The sequence below is a fragment of the Triticum aestivum genome, chromosome 5A (assembly GCF_018294505.1).
Source record: "Triticum aestivum cultivar Chinese Spring chromosome 5A, IWGSC CS RefSeq v2.1, whole genome shotgun sequence".
Classification (NCBI taxonomy): domain Eukaryota; kingdom Viridiplantae; phylum Streptophyta; class Magnoliopsida; order Poales; family Poaceae; genus Triticum; species Triticum aestivum.
Genome location: NC_057806.1, coordinates 503131691 through 503137425, shown reverse-complemented (window position 1 = coordinate 503137425; position 5735 = coordinate 503131691). Strand labels below are relative to the sequence as shown.

Sequence of the window (5735 nt, the reverse complement as noted above, 5' to 3'; positions counted from 1 at the left end):
AGAGAGAGAGAGAGAGAGAGAGAGAGAGAGTCTACATCTCCATTTTGTTTCTAAAAGAAGCTCCACAAATAGTACTAAAATGTTTTTAGTAACTTTAAGATGATAAGTTCAGTTGGGAATAACTGATTTTTTGTTTGGTAATCTTCATACTACAAATACCAAAACACTTATTATAATAAACAAATTATACCGCATGGTACATGGAAAAAACATTCCGCACAACAGTACAATTTCAGGTTTAGTAATCTTCATAAACAAGTAAAGTGACAAAGTGGTAGTGTGAAATTTTTGCGTGGCCATACAAATTCTGGAGCTACAACGACTAGATGCTGAAAGTCAAGGATGCGTGAGGGTTGGCAGCTCGCTGGTTTAATGCGTGAGGGCTCGGTTCAATGCCCCTCCCCTGCCTTGCATGCCATTTACTGCGCGTGTCAGGTGCAAAATACACGGCAACACCGAGTGGTTATACGAGTGGTTAAAATTCTTATACGGCTCACGCGTATTCAAACTGCACGAATCACGCGAGGACATGCAGTGTGGATACCAGACGCGCGTGGCTGCATGTCCACTCGCGATTATTCGATGTCCAAAGCATCAAACTACTTGGTTTTGAAGTAATATGAAACTAGAGATGTTTCAAAGTAAATATTTTCATATCCAGCTTGGAACATCATTAGAAAAAGATGAACCATGGTTCTGTGTTTGACAATGGCATGGTGATGTATTCAATTGCCTATATTAGATATTATTATATGAGAATGGCGTTTCGGTGCACAGGAGCATCTGCTCCCGCGGATGAACAGTAAAATAAAAAAACTAGAAAAAAAACAAATATGCAAAAGTTTTCTAGGTGTGTGCAAAATTTCGTGGAGTGATGACATCAGAGGAGTTCTGGACAAAAGAAAAAAAATCGGAGTACTGAGAAAGGTTCAACATTTTCTATTTTGGAACACTGATTTTGTTTTTTCTGTCACGAGAAAACAATAAACTCTTTCTCACAAGCTACCCATTAAGAAGGAAGACACCCGGAAATTAAGAAAGGGAAATACTACTGGTTTGAGAAACGAATACTGGAGGAGCTGGTTTCTACAGCCCAGTTATCATATGGATTAGTTCAAAACTGACATAGGTATAAAAATATATTTGATAATAAAAAATTAGATAAGGCACAGGCCCTTCCAGTTTTTACCAGACCCACTGGTAAGGTCAGTACTGGCCAATACAGTTTTCACTACTTAAATGTTGTGATAACATAGTTCATTGTATTAACATCATGTAAGCAAAGGCACAACATTTGAAACAAAATTGTAGTTCTCACCTACAATAAAATTTCAGTAAGGGAAAAACAGTCGGGAATAAGAACTAGATGTAGTCACCTTCGCGAAGAAGTTTGATCTGTGGCTAAGCCATCACTACTCTTAACATCTCAAACAGAAGACAGAAGTCAACCGCCAAGAGAGAACCTCAGATCCACACTGTTCAGATAGAAAAGGAAACAAATGGTGAGTACATGCTTGTCAATAGGAAGTTGCTTCAGTCAATGGCTGAAACTAGAACGGTTCGGTTTGGCAGAGAACAATTACCGATGGATTAGAGTTATGAGAAGTGGAGAAAGTACCTGAATACGGGTAGATTGATAGGCCGCTGCTCAGAAAGTGCCGCAGAACGGATAAAAGCAGAAACAACAGATGATGCGAATAAAATCTGCTCGATGGGCAATCCAATAGAAACAAAACAGGCCAATCATGAAATTTTCACTACATCTGCATGATTTAAGAGAAGGTAAGATAAGATAAGAAAAGGAATAAATCTGGATGCTTCATTGACTGAGAGACACAATCAAGCTTACAAGTTGCCAAAAAGGACGGGTGCAAATAAAATCTGAATGGATTCAGAAACAGGAGAAATGTTGTAACACTGAAGAGATTCGCTACTTCAGGGTTGAATCATATCAACAGTTGGTGGTGGTGGGTGGGTGGTTGAGTGGGTGGGGGAGGGGGGGCTTCAATAATTGTGGACTAAGCATACATGTATATAACCAATAATAAATATTCTTGCAAAAATCAGTTAGCAAACTGCAACGCTGCTTATTGGCAGCGTTGGTCAACGAGAGTATTCTTGCATTTTTTTAAATGGTACGTACTCCCTCCGCCCGAAAATACTTGTCATCAAAATGGACAAAAAAGGGATGTATCTAGAACTAAAATACATCAAGATACATCCATTTTTATTCATTTTAATGACAAGTATTTCCGGACGGAGGGAATATCAATCAGGACCAGGATGGCAGCTTGAAGGTGTAATACTTATACTGAAGATTAGTTGGCGGTGTGAAACCTCGTGGATATGCATTGACGTTGCTAAGATGAGTTGCCAGTGTAAAACCTCGTGCGTATGCAAGATATCATCCTTGGTTTCGCAAACCATCTGTGCAAATTCCACAGTTCAGAAGCCCCCCACCCAACTCCTGTTGCGGGCAACGTGCATTTGGAACACGAACGTTAGCAGCTGGCAAATCATGTCATGAACTGAAACCCATCATCAGGTTATTGCAATTTGTAGTACTGTGTTTTCTACTCTCTCTGTCCAAAAAAGATTGTCCCAACCTAGTTCCTCAAATGAATGTACTCCCTCCATTTCTTTTTAGTCTGCATATAAAATTTGATCAAAGTCAAGATTTGTAGAGTTTGACTAACTTTATATTAAAAAATATAAACATTCACAATATGAAATCAATATTATTAGATGCACCATGACAGTGGCGGAGCCAGGGGGCGAGCAGTGGCCTGGCCCCCTAACGATCGACAATTTTGCTAGGAGCTACCAGTAATTAGCAATGAGATTGGATCAATCTACGTACTTGGCCCCCCTGGCCCAGACGGAGAGAGTAAAAACAATTCTAGAGAAAGGAAGGCCATAGAAAAGCCCCCTAATGCCATGGCCTCCTTTCCATCTACTACTTACTACTCGCTCCGTTTTTAAATATTTGTCTTTCTAGACATTTTAAATGACTACTACAGTGGACATATTTTAGAGTGTAGATTTACTCATTTTGCTCCGTATGTAGTCATTTGTTAAAATATCTAAAAAGACAAGTATTTAGGAACGGAGGGAGTGACTACTAGCCCATTAGGCCATGATTAAAGTTAGCCCTCGTGATTAAGGCTGCCAGCCCGCCGTCGCTCGCTGCTCCTTCTTGCCTCACTAATCCTGATTAAATTTAGTCCGATTAAACTAGGCGACATCGGCTTCGCGTTGGGAAATCCTTCATACTACACTTCAATTCTCCGATGGTCAAGCCAACTAGTCAATTCGACCGGAGTATTGTCTATTAGTCTCTCAACCCCTATCTTATGTACAGCGAAATTGTCCATCCAATTTTTAATTATCTTGACTGTGTGATCTACTATGCTATTGATTCTTAATTTCTTTGACTGTGCAATCTGCAAAACGGTTATGAATAGAACAACGTCGCCAAACACCTTAAGGATTAATTCGATTTCTAAGCCTGTTGTTTCAGTTGCTCTATCTATTGATAATCTAAAGTGCAAGTTATCAATCCAGTCCAAGAGGAGATGACTTCCTTCAGAATTGCATGATAATTTCCACTAAAATTTAATTACCCATCAACTAATTAGTTATGATCTGAGAAAGTATTTTATTTTTTGATTGTATTGAAATTTGTCTGGCCGAATTTAAATGAATACAATTGTATCAATGTTCTAGTTGCGCACACTTTTTTTAGCACTAGACAATTTTTTCCGAGTTGCCTTGGCCCCCTTATACCCAAATCCTGGCTCCGCCCATGCACCATGAAACGTATTTTCATACTATATAGTTTTAGTATTGTAGATGTTCATATTTTTTTATATAAATTTGATCAAACTTTGTGTAGTTTGACTTTGACCAAATCTTATATCCGGGGTAAAAAGAAATGGAGGGAGTATCTAGCACTAACTTGGTGCAAGATACATCCATTTGAGAGACAAGCTTTTTCGAATAGAAAGAGTAGGAATTAAAATATTATCTTTGTTGTCTGACAGAATGTATCATTCCCTCTGCTCCGAATTACTTGTCGCATGTATGAATGTATCTAGATGTATTTTAGTTCTATATACATCTATTTCTGCGACAAGTAATTTGGAACGGAAGGAGTACCTAACTCAGGAACAAAAATCAAATCACAATGTCACCTGACCTATATAACCGACTTAAAGCCCAAAACAAACAAGAAGAAATGAACTTAGAGCATCTCCACTAGCGCCCCCAGGATGCCCCCCAGGCCACTTTTTGGGCGCCGGCGGACAAAAAACGCTCCACTCGGCCCCCCAGGACCTCACTTTTCGCCGGATTTGACGGAAAACACCGCCGGCGAGCGCAGCCCACACCCAGGCTATCGGGGGGGCGTCTGGGAGCACCGGCGCTTTTGCTTAACCAATCTCTTTCCCCCACGTCAGCCACCCACCCCCTCTCTCTCTCTCCTCTCCTCCTCTCTCTCCTCTCTTTTCTTTTTCCTTCTGCCCACCCTCTTCTCTCTCCTCTCAGCTAGCCGCGCATCGACGGAGGCGGAGGCCATGGAGACGGCGGGCCGAGGACCAGGAGGGCGGTAGTCGACGGGGGCGGAGGTCTGGTGGGCCTGGTCGTGGGCGTGCTGCGTCGTGGCGGCGTGCGTGGCGGCGGTGGGGCTGGCGGGCGTCGGCGTGCTGGTGTGGTGGGCGGTGGCGTTCCACCCGGCGCGGGAGCAGCTCTGGATGGTGCCCGTCGGGCTCGTCCTCCTCGGCACGCCGCTCGTCGCTTGGCTCTCCCTCTTCGCCTCCGGCGCATGCCGCCGCCTCGGGACCAGCCTTCTCTGCACGCCGAGCTGCACGGGGAGGAGCCGTGGCCGGAGCTCGCAGTCGCCGCGCGTGGCCGGGGCGGAGCTCGGCCGCGCCCGTCCGCCTGGGAGCTGCCCTACTCCGGGTCGCAGACGACATCTCCGTCAAGGCCGAAGCTGACCGCAACAAGGCCGGCGCTTCGCGTGCCCGGTGCGGAGCTCGCGCTCGCGCGGCCTGAGCGAGCACGCATGGCCCGGCGCGGAGCTCGAGCTCGCGCGGCCGTGGCGGAGCTCGCGCTCGCGCGAAGTTGGAGCGGAGAGCGCGCATGGCCGTGGCAGAGCTGGCTCGCGTGGAGGAGGGAGCTGGACGGAGGGCACGAGGACGGAGGGCTGGTGGTGCGTGGCGGACGGTGGCGGGCGTCCTCGATGGTGCTGGACACGGTGTGTGGGGGGCAGAACGAGTGGATATTTTCTCGATCGCAGGCAAAACAATTCGCCGGCAGCCCCCCAATGGGCGATAAAAACGCCTCCTGTGGGGCTCTACGGCTGGAGATGCTCTTACCCTACAGCAAGAAGCAGACACGAAACTATCCCTCACTAGTCACCTGTACAGGCGGAGAGGTTGGAAGACTGGAAGTGCCTGTGCGGCATTTCACCGAGCAGGTAGAACGCTACCTAGCGCACGAACATGACGGCTCGGTCGGGGACCGACGGCGACGCGCAGATGCAGGCGTCAGAAGCTCCGGTGGCGGATTTGTGCGGCATCGACGCCCTCCGAGAACCTCGCCCTCGACCCTGTCGTTTGCCTATCCTCGTGTAAAAATACGACGAAGAAACATAGCTCCTGTTGTTAGAAGGGAGAGACGTTACTCAACACCTGTCAATCGGTTGCCGGGAAGAAAAATTGTAACCTTTTTTTAAG

General features: G+C 45.8%; 1 protein-coding gene across 1 annotated transcript in view; it reads right to left on the bottom strand.

Moving 5' to 3' along the window:
• The window catches only part of LOC123104342 (putative disease resistance protein RGA4), a 10323-nt gene extending 8327 nt beyond the window's left edge, over positions 1–1996 (bottom strand). Inside the window, exons 1-3 of the mRNA XM_044526173.1 lie at positions 1850–1996; positions 1619–1763; positions 1377–1475 (exon numbers count right to left, since the gene is read on the bottom strand). The gene's annotated coding sequence lies outside the window, so the exon portion shown is untranslated. The remainder of the gene's footprint in view (positions 1–1376; positions 1476–1618; positions 1764–1849) is intronic.
• Between the last annotated feature and the right edge of the window lie 3739 nt (positions 1997–5735).